At 35.3% G+C, this 22,280-nt stretch overlaps 1 protein-coding gene across 15 annotated transcripts in view; it reads left to right on the top strand.

Moving 5' to 3' along the window:
• The window catches only part of FHIT (fragile histidine triad diadenosine triphosphatase), a 1,480,075-nt gene that overhangs the window by 518,407 nt on the left and 939,388 nt on the right, over positions 1-22,280 (top strand). The window lies entirely within an intron of this gene.

Raw genomic sequence — 22,280 nt, 5'->3', positions numbered from 1 at the left:
ATACAGTATGTATTAAAGAAACACTCATAGAGTGGTTCATTCGTAAGCCAGGGACTGTTTCACTCTTGGATAGAGTAGCAGTCATTTGAATCTCAGCACCTACTTTTAGGTATTTCAGGAGGCTAAAGTATCTGAAAGGTAAAGGTAAAGTATCTAAAGGTAAAGATAAAGGCTGGTATCTGAAAGATAAGAATATATTCCCAGTCTTCCAGACAACCCATCAACAAGCAGTTGATGAGTTGATGGTCAGTTTTGAGAACATTGTTTTTGAAAAGTAGCTATAATGATTTATCAGAGGACTAACCAGTAGATCCGTGACTGAATTGGACCACACTGTTCTCCCATTTGATTTGTGTTTAAAATCCTGCTGGATTGATGTTGAAGAAATTAAGATGCAAAAGCTAATTGCAAAAAAAGTTTCATAGTTGTTTTTAATGTCTCTTTGTGCCTAGAGCAAACTCCTGATCCACGTAACAATAACCCCTTGAAATGCCATTTAGATTGGAAGTGCTGATGCAACACTAATGATTTTAGAGCAAATATGTTACTCTAATTTCCTCCATCTGCTATGAATAAAAGGATATGAGTAGAAAGTCTGAGTTGTAAAGAAAATTGTTTCTTAGAAATATTGAAGATATTTTAAAATGTGTGCAGGTATAAGGGAAGAGTGATTCTTTTTAAAAAATTTTTTGTCAAGTGTTTCAAAAAATGAAAGCTTTATTGTAGCTTAATGGAAATGTCAAGAATTTTTCTGCATAGTTCTTTTAAGACTCCAGAAGAGTATCAAATGACTTGAGGACCAGCCATCTAGGTTTTATTGTGACACATTCCTGATGATTCAGATGAGAACATTCCCTATGGGTTTCTTTAGTGGTTCTAACCAGGGATAAGAGCTACTTGTCTGCTCTTGACTGAGTAGTGGTTCTTTTCTTTCTTTGAGGATTGTCCTCTTTTGATTCAGTCCACACGTAGTGGTGTGGAAGGAAAGGGGTATGTACTCTCCTAGCTTCTTGGTCAAGTCTATCAAAAGATGCTGATATCGTTAGATTTTTTGAAAAAATTCTATAGCCATTCACTTGAAAATCTAGAAATAGTGATTCTTTAAGAATGTATACAATATCAATATTCACGTAAGAAAAGTAAAAAATTTTAATAATAATAATCATAGAAGAAAGTAGAAGATTGTTAAAGATATACTACTAAAAAAGGCACCAGGCCCAAATAGTTTTACAGCTAAATTAAGTCTAAGCTTTAAAAACATATACTCTCTATGGTTATCAAACAATTAAGAATATAGAGAACGAAAGAAGGGGCCTCAAGTGATTGTACAAATCTAGCATAACTTTACATCAACACCTAATATAGATAGCTCTAAAAAGATATTTTGTACCACTTTTATTTTTGTATACAGAAATATATAAATTAAAAAGTAGCAACTAAAGTCTATCTGCTTATAAAAGTATAAAAAATATTTGAAATCAGGTTTATTTCAAAAATTATCAGCTGCTTCAGAATTGGAAATTTATCTATACCATTCATCACATTAGCAGATTAAAAGATAAAAATAATATGATTATAAGAATACATGCTTTGTTAGTTTCATAGGGCTGCTGTAACAGATTACCAAACTGGGTAACTTAAAACAACAGAAATGTTTTTCTCTCACAGTCTGGATGCTAGGTGTCTGAAATCAAGGTGCCAGCAGGATCAAGGTCTCTCCTAAGAGTCTAAGGGATGATCCTTCCTTGCCTCTTTCTAATTTCTGGTGGTTGCTGGCAGTCCTTGGTGTTCCTTGGCCTGTAGACACATTACTTCCTTATCTGCCTTTGTTATCACATGGAGTTCTCCTTGAATATTGATGTCTCTATTTTCTCTTCTTAGGAGGACACCAGTCATTGGATTAGAGCCCACCCTAATCCAGTATGACCTCATCTTAGTTTAACTAATTACATATGCAAAGATCTCATTTCAAAATAAGGTTACCAGGTGGCCATAAATTTTGTGGGGACTCTCTTCAACCCAGTACACATGCCAAAAAAGAATTTGATAAAATTTATTAGGAATTTCTAATAACTCTCTAAATAAAATGGGCATAGTAGGAAGTTAATGAAACATAATAAAGAATATTTATAAAAACCCATCATCACATTACATTAAACAGTGAAATTTAAAATCCATTTCTCTTAAGACCAGGAAAAATGCAGGGGGATATTTGCTGTCAACACTGTTACTTAGCACTGTGTTGTGGGTTCTATATGATGTAATTAAACAGTAAAATTAAGCAATATAAATATTGGAAAAAATCAAACACAGTTATCTTCATTTTCAGATGATATGAATTTGTTGCTAGAAAACTTAAGACTCTGTTACAGACTATTACTAAGAAAACATATAAGCTGGATAGCCATAAGGTAAATATATAAAAAGCAAAGCTTTTATACTTTCAATAACCAGTTGCATAGACATAGAAAAAAATTCATTTATGTGAACAAAAAAATATAAAATTCTTAGTAATAAACTTAAGAAAAGAAATAGTCATACTATATTTTATAATATTTCCAAATATTATAAGATGTCATTCCTTTCTAAAATAACACATATGTTAATGGAATTCCAGTCAGAATGGCAACAGGTTTTTATTTTGACTCTTCCTTCTAGACATTAAAACTTAATATAAAGTTGCTGTTATGAAAACAGTATGTTATTGGCCATGAGAAAAATTGATCACTGGAGTAGAAAAAAGAGTCAGAAACCAATCAAAATATGTAGTAATGAGCCAAATATATAGTAAAAGTGGCTTTTTCACTCAGTGGGAAATGTATGTCTATTTAAAAAATGATGTAAAGGCTGCTTTTCATATGTAATTTATAAATTATATACTTCTATTTTCACTGTAAAATTTTTTAAAATTTCAGATGAATTAAAGATAGAAACAATATAAACATAAGAAAACTAGGAACTCTCCTGTACATTGATGAGATAAAATTATACACCATATTTGAAAAACTGGCTAGATATTAATTTGCAGTTCACAAAAGGGAAAACTTAAATGACCAAAGACTTAGGTAGTCATGGAAATACAAATTCATATTATAATGAGGAAGCAAAAAAGTTTTCATACCCTGATAGATCTGGAAGTAGCTATCAAAATTAATGGTATACCTGCTCTTTGACACTGCACCTCTACTATTGGGATTCTTTATCATATAAAAATGTCTAGTCAAGGATGTGTGCTGCATTGTTTGTAGTGGCAAAAACAAAACAAAGCAAAACAAAGCATTAACCAAAAAATAACTCATTAATAGGGAAATTATTGAACATATATATAACTGTATTGTGGAATATTTTGCAATGAATAAAAATGATTAGGTAGATCTATATGTGATATCCAACGTGTCCATGATAAAGTAAGTAAATTGTCATTTGGTTGAGTAATCAAGAAAGTATGAGCCCATTAAAATGAAAAAGAGAAGAGTGGCTCTGTATACAAATCTGTTTGTATATATTTTGTATGAAGCTAGAGAAAGATGTAGAAGGATAAACAAGTAATTGTTTGTGTTTTTTGTTTTTGTTTTGTATTAGTTACCATGGGAAAATGGGATTGGGAATAGAGCTGAGGAAAGTATTGGTTTATTTTATGTGTGTGTGTATGTGTGTTTTTATTTGTTTAAACAGAAACATATTTGTTAACATACATATGTATGTGTTTATTTGTTTTGCTGAGGATATATTATTTTTAAAATTGAAATAATTATTTATTCTCTTTAGCATTTTTTTGTTTTTGCTTCTATATGTGTACGGACTTATCTTAAATCCTCATGGTTTTATTGTATTTTAAGATAACGCTTTTACCTCTTTAAAAAATGGGCAAAATATTTGAATGGTAATTCACAAAGGAGAAGATACGAAAACACCAATAAAACTTTCAGCTTCATTAGTGATCAAAACAATGATAAGTAGAGCAATAATGAGATTTTGTTCAGATTTTCAATTGTCCAAGAAATTGATACTTCTCAATGTTATACAGAGTTTATAGTATTAAACACTGAGTATGTACAACACTTCTGGAGGGCAGTTTGGCAATATTAACTTAAAAACTTTGATAATGTTCATACTTTGCTGCCCAGCTGTACAACTTATAGAAAGTAATGCTAAGGAAATAATTGTAAAGATTTGCACATGGATGTTCACTACAGCTTTGTTTGTAATAATGAAAAAAGCTGTAAATCTCTATATTCATAAATAGTTGAGCATTTAAATAAATTCACTTACAAGTTGTATTACAGCTGTGTACACACATACAGCCACACGTACAAAGTAACATAGTTATAATGAAAATTCATGAACGATGATGTAAATCTCCATTTGTCCACTGAAGCGAACATTGTGGGCAACATTCGTTGTTTACTGGAATGGCAGGCAACATTCCCTTTCCACACATTTGTGACATAGAGAGATATGCATAAAATAGTTGATTCCAGTTGTTACATAGTACGATCCAATCTTTAGGTATATTTATGCATTAAAATGAATGGAAATATACACGCCAGACTGTTAGTAGTGGTATTCTCTGGGTAATGTGATAATTATCTTTTATATTTTCCTGTATTTTTTTTAACTTCTAGAAATGTGCTTGCTGTACTTTTCCTATTCATTGAATCTCTTAAGACATTCTGATTTTAAAAAAAAAAAGACATGAACGATCAAATTGGAAATGTTTAAAAAATTAAGAGGGGCAGGGGGACCACTAAAACAAGGTAAAAAATATATATAGACTCAGTGAAGAAAACACTGCTGTTAATAGTCTCAGAGTACAAGCTGTTAGTTGATAATATAAGGCCTAAGGAGAGGCCTTTGGAAGGTCTGTTTTGAGTCTATTGTTACTTAAATACTTAACCTTTCTGAATTAGCTCTCCTGCCATAGGCAGCTTAATAAGGGATTCTTCACTACATGTTTGCTTTATACCATTTGTTTGGGGGTGGGGTTTCCAGTTTTTCTCCAGGGAGTAAATGAGTTCACACGTAGCTAGTTCTCAAACACTTATCTGGGAAGCGGCACACCTTTCTGCTAGAAGGCAGATGTCATGACTGAAGGCATCTGGACAGAGCCTGATTGATATTCCTTAAATGCCTCTTTTATGTTCTAGAAGCCAAATCTGCATTCTTTTGAGTGGTGTAGAATGTCAGTACAAATGCTTTCTATGCTGAACCTGGTAGAGAGGGGAAAAAAAGGCACATTCCACTTCTTTATTTAGAGCTTGCTTTGAGAACTGGCAAGCACTATTTGAAAGGTCATCCCATTTCAAGTAGCAGATGGATAGGAAAAAAAGACTGGCTTTTACAAATAATTTAATTGAATTCTCCTTGCCATTTCTGCAGGCAATTCAGGATATTTTTTAAAGCAATGATCCATAATTATCTTTCAGAGTGGTTAGTATTGTTAGACAGATGTGTAATTCTTCATGTATGAGGGAGCGATACAGCATCCATTTTACCTATTTGATTGTCTTTTCCTTTCCTGTGCAAACAAATGCATGTAATAAAAGGCAAATCATTGCTTAAAAAAAAAGAACGGCTTAAATTTTTTTCAGATTTGTTTCTGACTTGAAGTTCTCCTTTCTTAAAGGCATGGCTGTATTTATAAAGGTCAGCTTCTTTGCCTACCTATAAGCAAACTATAACTTGCATCTATGTAGCCTACTTTTGTTTATAGTCCCTGGACCCAAGAACCCTGGGGGGTGGTCACAAGCCATGAGACACAGATTTATCATATTAACAGAATATAAAACAGGAATGACCAAGACTTCTAAGAACACATTATATCTGTGGTTTATTTTGCCCTTTTTTTTTTAAAAAAAAAGTTTTTGTAGTCTAACTGCTATTCTGAGTGGGGTAAGTTTGCCAGATAAAATTAAGGACCCCCAGTTAAATTTGAATTTCAAATAAACAGTGAATACTTTTTTAATATTAAGTGTGACCTATGTAATAGACTAGAGAGTCACCTCAGAATAGAATATCCTATTTAAATAAAATTGTGACATATAATTGATATAAGTAAAGTACATAAGACATGTATGTCCAGTTCAATGAATAATTATAAATGAACACTCATGTCAAGGTTTACTCAGGTCAAGACATAGAATATTTTCGGTGTTCTGAGTCCCAGGAAAACCCTCCCAATCTCAGTCCTCTCTCTGACCACCTTAGAGGTAGTCACTATCCAGTTCTTTGCAATAATCATTTCCTTTCATTTCTTCATAGTTTTATCACCAATGGGTATACTTCTAATCACTATAAGTTTTGCATATTCTAAATTTCATATAAATGGAATCACATTGCATTCATCTTTTAAAAGTAAAATATTAATAATTCAAACCAATTTGGGGATAAATACTAGTGATATCTCTCCATAAAATTATGAAGTAGACAACCCTGTTAAGCTTGAATGTACTTGGGTTTGCTATGTAGCAAAGACTGAAGGGTAGTTATTTAAAAGAAATCTTAATGAGTTTACTGATTTAACGATGCCAAAATATTTGCATTTTTAAAATACTCTCCCCTCAAACTGTTCTCCCAAGCCTCATTGATTTTCCAGAATGTTGGGCCAATCCAGTGGTATTTTCACTGGGTTTCAGTTTCATTGATATCAGTGGAGTAAATCACATCACCAATCTATCTAAGGTCATAATGTTCAGCCATAAATGGATAAAGAGCCTTTTGATTTATTATTCACGTAGATAACAATACTCAGAATGATGAAGGAACATTCCCTTTTATATCATAAATTTTGTCTAGTGACATTTAAAAGACGTCTTCCAGTGCCCAGACCTCTGATCCATGGACTCTCTTTCCTTTTGTAAATGGCATCATATTGTGCTTTCCTCATTTCTCCTTAATCTCGTTAATGCTGAAGATGGCACATTTTCCAGGTTGCTTTGAAGAGCAACCATCATGAGAGCAAAATTAATAAAAAGCAATTTAAAAACAGATTTCTGAATGTTCTAGGAAATAGGCAATTTTGCATGGCAAGCACTTGAACTCAGGGGTGATTTATTTTTCATTTGACTGTGGTGAATATTCATGATTTGCATATTAAATTAGAATTACTGAGATTTTTGTTTACCCTAAAGAAGTTTGGGAATGTATGTCTTTGAATTTACTGAAATTCAGAGAATTTTCTACCTAGAAGGAACCTTAAAATGATCTGGTAAAATTCACTAGATAATGTATATAAAAACATTGAATGTTTTGTAAAAACTGGACTGATATAGATATTTTTATGAGGACTCATTGGTATAGGACCACGGTTTGTTTCCTTCTTTCCTTTTCTCCTGCCTCCTTCCCTCCTTCTCTCTCTACTTCCCTTCCTTTTTATTTGTTTTTTCCTTTTCCTGTTTTTTTTTTTAAAACAGTAGGAACCTTTACTCAAAGAAAATCTTGCCCAAGAGCTCAATATGTAAAATAGAGTTACTCTTAAATAGAGAGTGGGGTTGGGCTCTACCTTCCTTATCTTTACTCTACCACATGGACCCCCCCCCCCACCGCAGCGTACCCTACAGAGACCTTGGTTTTCCATGATCACAGTTTTGTTTTGTTTTTAATATTTATTTATTTATTTTTTATATTGTTTTTTGGCTGTGTTGGGTCTTCGTTTCCGTGCGAGGGCCTTCTCTAGCCGTGGCAAGCGGGGGCCACTCTTCATCGTGGTGCGCGGGCCTGTCACTGTCGCGGCCTCTCTTGTTGTGGAGCACAGGCTCCAGACGCACAGGCTCAGTAGTTGTGGCTCACAGGCCCAGTTGCTCCGTGGCATGTGGGATCTTCCCAGACCAGGGCTCGAACCCGTGTCCCCTGCATTGGCAGGCAGATTCTCAACCACTGCGCCACCAGGGAAGCCCCATGATCACAGTTTTAAAACTGAAGAGAGCTGAATAATTTATTAATCAACATATTATATGCCAGACGCTCTTTTAAACATTTTACAAATATTAACTCAATCCTCAAAATAACCCTGGTATGATTATTATTATTACTCTCATTTTACAGATGAGGAAAGTGAAGTGCAAAAGAGTTAATAAGTTGCCTGAGATCACACAGCTATTAAATGGCAGAGCCTAGACAGTCTTCTTCCAGAGTCCCTATTCTTACCCAGAAGGCTTTGCAGCTTCTCCTTAGCAGCCGCAGTTATATGCAGCTATTATTCGGTGTTAGGCACTGTGCTAGGAGCTTTACATATTTTAGCATAGCTGATGCTCCGAAAGTAGCCAAAGAGGTAACAGTACTATCCCCAGTTTATGTATGCAGGAAATGAGGCATAAGAAAGTTACATAGCATTCCTGTGAGGGGCAAGGCCAGGATTTGAACCTTTGTAGTTTGACTTCAGAGCCCATGCTCTTAACCACTTGTTTCATAGTCTCCCATAAAAATGAAAATATTTGTTTTTAAAGAGTTGTGATGCTTTTCATTTTCCTTCATGCTGGATTCACATTGGCTAACACTACCAAGAGAATATCTATATTTTGAGGAGCCCACCAGTTATCTCTACCAGGGCAGGGTCATACTCACAAAAAATTTAGTATCTTAGTGTTCCTTACCCATATCCTAATGTTTCTCAAATTTGCCTTCTGGTCCTTCCCAAATTAGCCTGCTTAATTTTCGCAGTATTCTTTGCAACTCGCCTAAGCAATGAATGCCATCAAGTAATCATACTTACCTGACAAAGACTAGTGGCTCTCCTCCTAGGTCAATCTATCTATGCTTTGACTTAATCCTCCTGGAGATACAGAGTCTTTGTCTTGTTTGATGATTGCAATGGTAGAAATATTAGACCCTACTGCAGACTAATAGTAGAGGACCTTTCTCTCGATTCAGTGCTGGTCCAGCTAAAGAACTATACATCCAGAACAGTTGTGTGCAGCATGCAAGGATAAGGTGATTCATATAGTAGGAGCAGTGAGAAGCCTGATGGTGTGAGATCTAGTACATATGGATGAATGAGTTTATGCTATTCACTGAACTGTGTTGTGCTTTGGCCCTTTATCTGCTGTGCAGAAATTGTTCAGGGCAAGCAAGGTCATGTAAAGAGTACTGGCTGCCATGTGGCCTTCAATACTGGCAAGGTAGAGAGTGGTGCTGTGTTAACTCTGTAATAATATGTTTCTTTTAGGACAGTATAGTTTATTCCTTACAGCTTAATATGCCTTTGTCAATTTCCTCTTAATATTTACCCATGACTTTAGCCTCTTGAATTAAATCTTGGGTAAACATGGTGATTTCCAGAGACCAGTGAGTAGAGAGATACCTACTTGGGCAGATCAAGATATATGGAAATCTCAGGCTTAGTAGCCTCCTATTTAGAGAGAGAGAAACATTTGAAAATGTAATCTTTTACTTCTTCCCCAAGGAAAAGTAGTGCTGCACAAAATTAAAATAGATAGGCCATGGTTCTACCAATTTAAAGGAAAAAGAATTCTTATAGTTAGAAAAACATGCTCCCTTTATATAAAACTATAATTTCTCAAGTTTGTATTCACGCATGAAGGAGTGAGTTAGTAGGATCAGCACCTTACCCAAAAAGAGATTTAAGAATACATGAAATTAAATTAATGCCTGATAGTAGCCTCTAATATAACTTTTCCCAATTTGCTATAAAAATACTCTTTCCTCCTTCTAGTCATAGCACAAGGGAAACATCAGGTGAAATTGTTTATTTTAGTTTCACCAAACTTCTAGTTAGTAGACTCCTCTATAGCAATATATATATATATATATATATATATATATATATATATATATATGTGTGTATATATATATATATATGTATATTTATATTTATATTTATATTTATATTTTTATATTTATATATATTTCACCTGATGTTTCCCTTGTGCTATGACTAGAAGGAGGAAAGACCTTTGTCCTTTGGCTGCAGTCTTTCCCCTGGTTCAGAAATATACAGAGAGTAATTACAAAAGTAAATGAGAATTCCTACACAATGTAAGTACTTTTTTGAAGCACCACTGTTAATGCAGACTTGGATTTCTACATTCATGTTGAGAATGCAAATAGTGACTGACCAAAGAGATGGTCATGTATTAGTTTCTTATGGCTTCTGCAATAAATTACCACAAACATAGAAGCTCAAAATAACACAGATTTATTATTTTAAAGTCCTGGAGGTCAGAAGTCTGAAATGGATTTGGATTTCATCAGGATAAAATCAAGGTGTTGGTGGGCTGCATTTCTTTCTGGAGTCTCTGGAGAGAATCTGTTTCCTTCCCTTTTCCAGCTTCTAGAGATTGCCCACATTCCTTGGCTTGTGGCCCTCCTCCATGTTCAAAGCCAGCAATGGCCAGTTGTCTTTTTCATGTTGCATCACTCTAACTCTTCTATCTCTCTCTCTTCATACTTAAGGACCCTTGAGATATATTGAGTCCAGCTGAGTAATAGTGGAATATCTATTTTAAGGTCAGATGTTTAGCAACCTTAATTCCATCTGCCAACTTAATTCTTCTTTGTCATGTAAACCTAACATTCACAGATTCTAGAGATTAGGATGTAGACATTATTCTGCCTACTACATGTGACTATAATATTTTTGGAAGTATGTTTGTCAATATCTGTCATAGGTAAAGTTCCATAGCTATGCTAAAAGTGAAGGGGGCCTTGTGGATTCTTGGGTTTTTGTTTGTTTGTTTGTTTTTCTGTATTCAGATTGGACATAGATCTAGGCAGTGGAGCTAGAAGATTCTACATAAACCCAAAGAGCTCCACTAGATGGAAAACCTGCTAGAGGCTGGGAATTGGGCTATAAGTTTTGTAAACCAACTTATGATCCACCAGTAGGGGATTCAAGTAAAGACACATAAGTAAAGACAATCGTCATCTCTTTCTTGACAAACACTGGCTCTTTCACGATAAATTTAAAATTAAAAAATCATGATGGACACAAAAAAGAGAACAGTGTCTGAGAGACTAAGAGTAACAGTTGACCTCCCAGGATGATTTGCCACAGGAATATGAAAGAATTTTTAGAAGTTCAACATCCTCAATAACTTTAAGATACAGAAAGATAAACGAGAAAATAAGTTTAGACTAAAAGAAAGCAGGATGATTAGAAAAGGAGACAGGTTAGTCAAGAAAACATGGTAAAGAAACCAGAATGCCATGTTAGAATATGCATTAGAAGCTGAAAAACAACTTATCATTTAAAATATATGTATATCACTATTGTTGAAGGAAAATTGTTATGTTCTATCAAAATGAAGAAGAAAAGAACAATAAAAATTAATGAAATAGAGAAGATTAAAAATATAGAAGACAGAGATCATAGACTTAAACACTAGACAAAATCTAAGAATTATAAATGTTCTTGAGGCAGCAATAATTGGAACACAAGTAATAATCAAAAATTAATAAAAGTTCTTTTGAGATAAAATAAAAACAAAACCAAGAAAGCTTCAGTACACAAATTGAAAGGACTTTCCATACTCCAGGCAACGTTAATCAAAAGGGTTCCATACCATTACAACTTGGCAATTTTTTTTTTAATTACAATAATAAAGAAAAAAATCCTTTAAATATGCAGGCAAAGAAAACAATTTACCTTGCAAAGGAGCAACAATCAGACTGCCTTTTTTGTTTGTTTTTAAATTTCACACTATATAATAGGTGCTCTTGCTATAAAATCTATAACAATTTGCTTAGAACAGTTTACAAGGGTGTACCCAAGAAAGGTAAATATAGTCAAGTTGTCTTTCACTTGTTAAAGTAACAGAAAGAAATTCTCAAATATGCAAGAAAAAAGAAAACATAAAACCTCTTTACTAGGGAAATGGCTTAAGGATATAGGCCAGGTCAGTGCTACTCAAAGTGTGGTTCAGGGTTCAGTAACATCAACAATATCTGGAAACTAATACAGATTCTCAGGTCCACCCCAAACCACCTGAAGCTAAATTTCTGTGGATTGAATGCAGCTATTTCTGTGTTAACAGTTTTTCTAGGAGATTCTCACATGCATTAAGATTTAGGAAGCACTGGGCTAGGTGAGAGAAAACAAACTTAAGAATTAAGTAACAGAAGTAAATGATATTAAGAAATAGACCATTAATACTGAAACCAATTAAAAGTGAGATTTAAACAATAGTAACTTTAATTATAACACTGAATACAAATGTAAAACTACACTTTTGAAAGAAAACACATGTAATATAAAACACTGCTTAATAAGTATTAAGTATTTAATATTTTAATATTTAATACTAAGTAATGGTAAAATCCAAGATCAGATTTACAGAGTCCAGATATAAAACTGATAAATCCTCATTTTTCTTACGGGTACACTTGATAATTTCAAGCATTCAAAAGTTTCAGGGTTTACTTAATCATTCAACAAACATCAGACAAGCAAGAAGAACTACAATCCTGCAGCCTGTGGAAAAAACACATTCACAGAAAGATAGACAAGATGAAAGGGCAGAGGGCTATGTACCAGATGAAGGAACAAGATAAAACCCCAGAAAAACAACTAAACGAAGTGGAGATAGGCAACCTTCCACAAAAAGAATTCAGAATAATGATAGTGAAGATGATCCATGACCTCGGAAAAAGAATGTAGGCAAAGATCAAGAAGATGCAAGAAATGTTTAACAAAGACCTAGAAGAATTAAAGAACAAACAAACAGAGATGAACAATACAATAACTGAAATGAAAAGTACACTGGAAGGAATCAATAGCAGAATAACTGAGGCAGAAGAACGGATAAGTGACATGAAGACAGAATGGTGGAATTCATAGCTGTGGAACAGAATAAAGAAAAAAGAATGAAAAGAGATGAAGACAGCCTAAGAGACCTCTGGGACAACATTAAACGCACCAACGTTCGCATTATAGGGGTCCCAGAAAGAGAAGAGAGAGAGAAAGGACCAGAGAAAATATTTGAAGAGATTATATTCAAAAACTTCCCTAACATGGGAAAGGAAATAGCCACCCAAGTTCCGGAAGCGCAGAGAGTCCCATACAGGATAAACCAAAGGAGAAACACGCCAAGACACATAGTAATCAAACTGACAAATATTAAAGACAAAGAAAACTTATTGAAAGCAGCAAGGGAAAAGCAACAAATAACATACAAGGGAACTCGCATAAGGTTAACCGCTGATTTCTCAGCAGAAACTCTACAAGCCAGAAGGGAGTGGCATGATATACTTAGAGTGATGAAAGGGAAGAACCTACAACCAAGATTACTCTACCCGGCAAGGACCTCATTCAGATTTGATGGAGAAATCAAAAGCTTTACAGACAAGCAAAAGCTAAGACAATTCAGCACCACCAAACCAGCTCTACAACAAATGCTAAAGGAGCTTCTCTAAGTGGGAAACACAAGAGAAGAAAAGGACCTACAAAAACAAACCCAAAACAATTAAGAAAATGGTCATAGGAACATACATATCGATAATTACCTTTACATGAATGGATTAAATGCTCCAAGCAACAGACACAGGCTCGCTGAATGGATACAAAAACAAGACCCATATATATGCTGTCTACAAGAGACCCACTTCAGACCTAGGGACACATACAGACTGAAAGTGAGGGGATGGAAAAAAATATTCCATGCAAATGGAAATCAAAAGGAAGCTGGAGTAGCAATACTCATATCAGATAAAATAGACTTTAAAATAAAGAATGTTACAAGAGACAAGGAAGGACACTACCTAATGATCAAGGGATCAATCCAAGAAGAAGGTATAACAATTATAAATATATATGCACCCAACATAGGAGCACCTCAATACATAAGGCAACTGCTAACAGCTATAAAATAGGAAATCAACAGTAACACAATAATAATGGGGGACTTTAACACCTCACTTACACCAATGGACAGATCATCCAGAATGAAAATAAATAAGGAAACAGAAGCTTTAAATGACACAATAGACCAGATAGATTTAATTGATATTTATAGGACATTCCATCCAAAAACAGCAGATTACAGTTCCTTCTCAAGTGCGCATGGAACATTCTCCAGGATAGATCACATCTTGGGTCAGAGGTCAAGCCACAGTAAATTTAAGAAAATTGAAATCATATCAAGCATCTTTTCTGACCACAATGCCTTGAGATTAGAAATGAATTACAGGGAATAAAACGTAAAAAACACAAACACATGGAGGCTAAACAATACATTACTAAATAACTAAGAGATCACTGAAGAAATCAAAGAGGAAATCAAAAAATACCTAGAGACAAAGGACAATGAAAACACGACAATCTTTTGGAACCTTTGGGATGCAGTGAAAGCAGTTCTAAGAGGAAAGATTATAGCAATACAAGCCTACCTCAAGAAACAAGAAAAATCTCAAATAAACAATCTAACCTTACACCTAAAAGAACTAGAGAAAGGAGAACAAACAAAACCCAAAGTTAGCAGAAGGAAAGAAATCATAAAGATCAGAGCAGAAATAAATGAAATAGAAACAAAGAAAACAGTAGCAAAGATCAATAAAACTAAAAGCTGGTTCTTTGAGAAGATAAACAAAACTGATAAACCATTAGCCAGACTCATCAAGAAAAAGAGGGAGAGGACTCAAATCAATAAAATTAGAAATGAAAAAGGAGAAGTTACAACAGACACCGCAGAAATACAAAGCATCCTAACAGACTGCTACAAGCAACTCTATGCAAATAAAATGCACAACCTGGAAGAAATGGACAAATTCTTAGAAAAATGTAACCTTCCAAGACTGAACCAGGAAGAAATAGAAAATATGAACAGACCAGTCACAAGTAATGCAATTGAAACTGTGATTAAAATTCTTCCAACAAACAAAAGTCCAGGACCAGATGGCTTCACAGGTGAATTCTATCAAACATTTAGAGAAGGGCTAACACCCATCCTTCTCAAACTCTTCCAAAAAATTGCAGAGGAAGGAACACTCCCAAACTCATTCTATGAGGCCACCATCACCCTGATACCAAAACCAGACAGAGATTCTACAAAAAAAGAATATTACAGACCAATATCACTGATGAATATAGATGCAAAAATCCTCAACAAAATACTAGCAAACAGAATCCAACAACACATTAAAAGGGTCATACACCATGATGAAGTGGGTTTTATCCCAGGGATGCAAGGATTCTTCAATATACACTTATCAATCAATGTGATTCACCATATTAACAAATTGAAGAATAAAAACCATATGATCATCTCAATAGGTGCAGAAAAAGCTTTTGACAAAATTCAACACCCATTTATGATAAAAACTCTCCAGAAAGTGGGCATAGAGGGAACCTACCTCAACATAATAAAGGCCATATACGACAAACCCACAGCAAACATCATTCTCAATGGTGAAAAACTGAAAACATTTCCTCTAAGATCAGGAACAAGACAAGGATGTCCACTCTCCCCACTATTATTCAACATAGTTTTGGAAGTCCTAGCCACAGCAATCAGAGAAGAAAAAAAAATAAAAGGAATAAAAATTGGAAAAGAAGAAGTAAAACTGTCACTCTTTGCAGATGACATGATAGTATACATAGAAAATCCTAAAGATGCCACCAGAAAACTACTAGAGGTAATCAATGAATTTGGTAATGTTGCAGGATACAAAATTAATGCACAGAAATCTGTTGCATTCCTGTACACTAATGATGAAAAATCTGAAAGAGAGATTATGGAAACACTCCCATTTACCATTGCAATAAAAAGAATAAAATACCTAGGAATAAACCTACCTAGCGAGACAAAAGACCTGTATGCAGAAAACTATAAGACACTGATGAAAGAAATTAAAGATGATACCAACAGATGGAGAGATATACCATGTTCTTGGATTGGAAGACTTAATATTGTGAAAATGACTATACTACCCAAAGCAATCTACAGATTCAATGCAATCCCTATTAAATTACCAATGACATTTTTTACGGAACTAGAACAAAAAAATCTTAAAATTTGTATGGAGACACAAAAGACCCCGAATAGCCAAAGCAGTCTTGGGAAAGAAAAACGGAGTTGGAGGAATCAGGCTCCCTGACTTCAGACTATACTACAAAGCTACAGTAATCCAGACAGTATGGTACTGGCATAAAAACAAATATAGATCAATGGAACAGGATAGAAAGCCCAGAGATAAACCCATGCACCTATAGTCACCTTATCTTTGATAAAAGAGGCAGGAATATACAGTGGAGAAGAGACAGCCTCTTCAATAAGTGGTGCTGGGAAAACTGGACAGCTACATGTAAAAGAATGAAATTAGAACACTCCCTAACACCATACACAAAAATAAACTCAAAATGGATCAGAGACCTCAATGTAAGACTGGACACTATAAAACTCTTAGAGGAAGACATAGGAAGAACACTCTTTGACACAAATCACAGCAAGATCTTTTTTGATCCACCTCCTAGAGTAATGGAAATAAAAACAAAAATAAACAAATGGGACCTAATGAAACTCAAAAGCTTTTGCACAGGAAAGGAAACTACAAACAAGATTAAAAGACAACCCTCAGAATGGAAGAAAATATTTGCAAACGAATCAACGGACAAAGGATTAATCTCCAAAATATATAAACAGCTCATGCAGCTCAATATGAGAAAACAAACAACCCAATCCAAAAATGGGCAGAAGACCTAAATAGACATTTCTCCAAAGAAGACATACAGATGGCCAAGAAGCACATGAAAAGCTGCTCAAAATCACTAATTATTAGAGAAATGCAGATCAAAACTACAATGAGGTATCACCTCACACCAGCTAGAATGGGCATCATAAGAAAATCTACAAACAACAAATGCTGAGGAGGGTGTGGAGAAAAGGGCACCCTCTTGCACCGTTGGTGGGAATGTAAATTGATACAGGCACTATGGAGAACAGTATGGAGGTTCCTTAAAAAACTAAAAATAGAATTACCATATGACCCAGCAATCCCACTACTGGGCATATACCCAGAGAAAACCATAATTCAAAAAGACACATGCGGGGACACATAGTTTTTCCGGGCAGGAGCCCACTGTGTCCCCCTTTGCCTGGCAAAGCAATAAAACTATTCTTTTCTACTTCACCCAAAAAAAAAAAAAAAAAAAAGACACATGCACCCCAGTGTTCATTGCAGCACTATTTACAATAGCCAGCTCATGGAAGCAACCTAAATGCCCATTGACAGACGAATGGATAAAGAAGATGTGGTACATATATATATAATGGAATTTTACTTAGACATAAAAAGGAACAAAATTGGGTCATTTGTTGAAATGCACATGGATCTAGAGACTGTCATACAGAGTGAAGTAAGTCAGAAAGAGAAAAACAAATATTGTATATTAACACATGTATGTGGAACGTAGAAAAATGGTACAGATGAACCGGTTTGCTGGGCAGAAATTGAGACACAGATGTAGAGAACAAACGTATGGACACCAAGGGGGGAAAGTGGTGGTGGTGGGGTGGTGGTGTGATGAATTGGGAGATTGGGATTGATATGTATACACTGATGTGTGTAAAATGGATAACTAATAAGAACCTGCTGTATAAAAAAATAAATTAAATAAAATTCAAAATTGAAAAAAATAAATAAGCTACAAAGATACAGCACAGGGAATATAGCTTATATTTTGTAATAACTATAAATGGAGTATAATCTTAAAAATTGTGAATCACTGTGTTGTACACCTGAAACATTTCATTGTATAATATTGTAACTCAAGGGAAGAAACAAAAAGAATGGAAAGAAAGTTGCTTTCAGTTAAAGAAAAACTGAGAAAATTTATTGCCTGCGGACTAACTTATATCACAAGAAATGTTAAAGGAAGTTCTTTAGGTTGAAAAGAAATAATAGATGAAAACTCAGATCCTCAGGTAAGAATAGAGAACATTAGCAATCTTAAAATAGTAAGGTAAATATGAGCTCATTTTCCCCTCTTAAGTTCTTTTCAATATATGTCTATCTAAGTAAAAATGATGAAATCATCTTGTCTGATTTATGATTCATGTAGATGTAATTCGAATGACAACTTGAATGGGGAGTGTTTTGTAAATAGGCCATACAATGAATAAGTTTCTATATTTTATATAAAATATAGTATAATATTTAGGTAGATTGTGGAAAGAAAGGTTACATTGAATTCCAGGTAGTCTGTGTAAATGTGAATGCTGGTTCCTAGAATGAATGAGAAATATTTGTACAGAAGAGCACTTTGCAGATCCTTACTGGCCCACGTGTTAGGCAGGTGGAAACATCATCAGTTCCTACATGGATTCTAGATCAAGCAATCTCTTGACAAAAAACAACTTGGCTTTGGCTAACCTTCATACCATGTGTTCTAGGACAATTTAGGAGACATAGCGTGGTTTCCTTTTTCTGTCCATTTTCTTTCCCTAAGTAACAGCAGACAACAAGTTCAGAAAAAAGAAAGAGGATGATATTTAGCATTCTTTTCTGTCATGTTATGGGGACACTAAAAAATCAGTATCAATGGGAAAGAGGTAATAGTTATTTCCTCAAAGCAAGGTTGCTTTTTTGATCCAGTGTGGTCCTTGAACTAGACTCAGGAAGCTGACTGAGTATTGGGAAAGAAGCCAAGAGTATATGACAGAATTTGTTAATGGGCAGCTCAGCCTTTTCAGATTCTCCTTGGAAAGGGCCCCGGAGCTGGGGGAGCAGAATATTGACTTTGCTCTGAGGTAAGGCAGATGGAGGGGAGGCTGAGATATAGGGAGAGGCAGAGATGACAGGTCGTGCAATATCATGGAAGACAACACATGGAGCAGAAAGAACATGAATTCTGGAATCTACAAGTCCTACATCTGAACATCTACACCATGTCATGCTGGGTGACACTGAGCCAGTGTGTCAGGCTGAAAAATGGTCCCTAAAAAAGTATCCATGTCAAATTCCTGGAATATGTGAATGTGACCTTATTTGGAAAAAGATTCTTTACAGATGTGACTAAGTTAAAGCTCTTGAGATGAGGAAACCATTCTGGATTATTCCAGGGAGCCCTAAATGCTATCATAAGCATCCTTATAAGAGAGGGACAGAGTGAGCTTTGAGACACACAGAAGAAGAGGAGATGCGACCTTGGAGGCACTGGAGTGATATGGTGGCCCCATGCCAAGAAATACCAGCAACCACCAGACGGTGGACGAGGCATGGAGTGGAATCTCTGCTAGAGCCTCTGGAGGGAGCAGGGCTCTGCCAACACCTTGATTTTGGACATCTGGCCTCCAGAATTGTGAGTGTATAAATTTCTGTTGTTAAAAGTACTAAGTTTGTGGTAATTTGTTACAGCAACCACAGGAAGGAAAGGAATACAGCCAGTGACAGACCTCCCTGAATCTCAGTGCCCTCATCTCTAAAATAGGGTCATACTAGCTACCTTGTAATGTTGCCAGAATTAAATGAGAAAATGTGTAAAAATAGAAATTGAAAGAAAGAAGTGAGCAAAGAGCAAAAGATAGGGAACATGCTAGGAAAAATATAGGTATCCCTTGTTTGATGTGAGTAATTTGTATCTGATGATCAGATGTTTTACCCAACAATGTTTTCTAGGAGACAACTTCCCATTATTTTAAATGAGAAAAATGGTAACGTTTAATATGTCAATCCAACTCCCCAGCCAATTTCCTGAAATGTTAGTAAAACACAGTGAAATACACATAATTGAACAATAAGCTATTATACTAGGATTTAAAATACAGATCTTGCCACTGTTCAGTTGGCAAAAATTTAGATTTATGATACCAAAACTCAATACAAAAATTTTGAGAAAATGATATACAGGAAAATCCTTAAGACACTTTCCAGATATGTTCCCGTAGAATGTGCGAACCATGGGTAGATACTTTGAAAAGCACACTGAGTGTCGACATGAGGGCTACACATTTCAGACCTTGCCAGTGCTACAAGGCCATCATAGCATCAGTGTGAGCCACACTCTGCCACTGGGTGCTTGAACTGAAAACATTTCCACAGTGTCTTTCACATTTCGCAGAGAGTTAAGAAAATATTAAAGACAATTGCAGAGAAGGAAGCAAAGCAAGTAAGACAAGTTTCTACCTACAAAGCAAGTGTTTTTAGCAACTATATTGTTAGGTGATGGAGGATATAATTTTAAGTATTTTAAATTCTAGTATAATAGCTTATTGTTCAATTATGTACATTTCATTGTGTTTTACATTTTAAAGCATTTAAAAAATGCTTTGCTGTTGGGCTTTCCTGGTGGCTCAGTGGTTAAGAATCCGCCTGCCAATGCAGGGGACACTGGTTCGAGCCCTGGTCCGGGAAGATCCCACATGCTGTGGAGCAACTAAGCCCATGCGCCACAACTACTGAGCCTGTGCTCTAGAGCCCACGTGCCACAACTACTGAAGCCTGCGCACCTAGAGCCCGTGCTCCTCTACAAGAGAAGCCACTGCAATGAGACGCCCATGCACCGTAATGAAGAGTAGCCCCTGCTCACTGCAACTAGAGAAAGCCTGCACAAAGCAATGAAGGCCCAACACAGCCAAAAATAAAATAAATAAATTAAAAAAAATGCTTTGCTATAATTTTCAAATCAGTGCAGTGAGCAGATCTTGTTTCCATAATCATAATGAACAGCTTTTTTTGGCCTCTTTCTAAAATGCCTAAGTTTTAATGAGGATTGTGGGTTTTTTTTTTCCCAACTGGACAGAATCATTTCCCTTTGTCTGTTCCTATATTGCCAGTTTCTGGCTATGTTTGAAATAGAGGGTTGAATTCTGTATGAAAAGTGCTTAAAGGGGCTACAGGGCGTAATCTAAGTCATACAGGAATTGTGAGGATTTTAATGAGATAGTGAATGAAAAGAGCCTAACACAGTTCCCAGCACAAGTCAGTATCTAATTATCATCGTTATCATCATTGACAGATTACTGCTGTATTTTTATGTTACAGATGAAAGTTTTCACATGATTATTTTTTTTAGGACCAAAAACAGGTTTCCATATTACCTACAAGTACAAAAGTCCTAAAGATGGAAAACAATAAGCTATTTATTGTATCACTAATATGTCTGAGACTAAAAGAGTTTGGGGAAGAGTAGCAAAAACAAATGGTAAATCTTGAACTTAAAAAGAAAGAAGGGCTATCTATCTCCATTATGGACAGCTGTCATGCACAGGCTGGAGCAACTCTTTAGGTAGAATCAGGGACACTTGAAAACTGGAAATCTTTTGCAAATTAGGATCATAATCTATTTACCCCCCCCCCCGCCCCCCGTGCTGGGCTTTCTTGTGGATAACTGATTCCATGTGTGCAACTTGCAGCAGGAAGGGCAGGATAAGGGCCTGGAAATTGTTAAACTCTAGATTGGATGGTACTTTGGAGACCTCCTTACAGGAAAATCTGTCAGTTACATGGCCAATCAAGTTGCAAGGCTAATACTTGCTAATTTTGCATTCCATTGAATGATGATATATAATACACCTCGTGATTCTACAGTAAATATTTCATTTCTTTTACTTTTCTGCCCAATAGATTGGCTTCATGCAGTTGCTAGATGAAAATAGAATTGTGTTGCAAAAGAGATAGATGATTTAGCAAATATGATTTTATATGCCAAAAAAGGTACACTAGCAGCTTTTATGATGAGTGTCCTTGAAGGGAAATATGGTGAATTTGCATCTGATTTAGGTCTTCTCTAAACAACAACAATAACAAAAAAGGCAGAAACAAGCCTAAGACAGTTTTATCTGTTTGGGTGGTATTAATGGGTTCTTGTTGGGAGATCTGTGATAGTGATAGTGATAGTGATCACTATCTGTGATAGTGATGCCTCCTGGTAATTTCTTGTGTGTGAAGGGTACAGGTAGGAATTTATAGGGATGGTTATGATCCAAACTTATTTGGTCTCCAAAGCATGTCCAGGAGAGGTTGTAGGCCTTTTCTCATCTTGCCTGGCATGTATATAACTGCAGATAGCAGCCATGCTAAGTTGTTGGGTAACTCATTTTGGTTACCTTCTTTAGGTGACACATTAGACATTTTTGCCTATCTTGAGTCCTCCATTCTGTCTATTATGGTAGACTGTAAGCTCCATAATGAAACTGTTTCTAACTTGTTCACCTCCATACCCTAGCCTGGTAGCACTCCAAAAAAAATGTCAAACAAATAAGTAGAAAGAATGAACCTAGTGGTTGTCTTATCCATCCATCCATTCATCCATCTATCCTTCCATCCATTTCTCAAGATTGCTGTTTTCTTGAGCAATCTTGAACGTGGTCAAATGCACATTGTAAAATTAA

This window comes from Balaenoptera physalus (genome assembly GCF_965194825.1).
Source record: "Balaenoptera physalus genome assembly, chromosome: 11".
NCBI lineage: Eukaryota > Metazoa > Chordata > Mammalia > Artiodactyla > Balaenopteridae > Balaenoptera > Balaenoptera physalus.
Note: the sequence above shows the minus strand (reverse complement) of the source record. Positions and strands in the feature narration are given on the sequence as shown.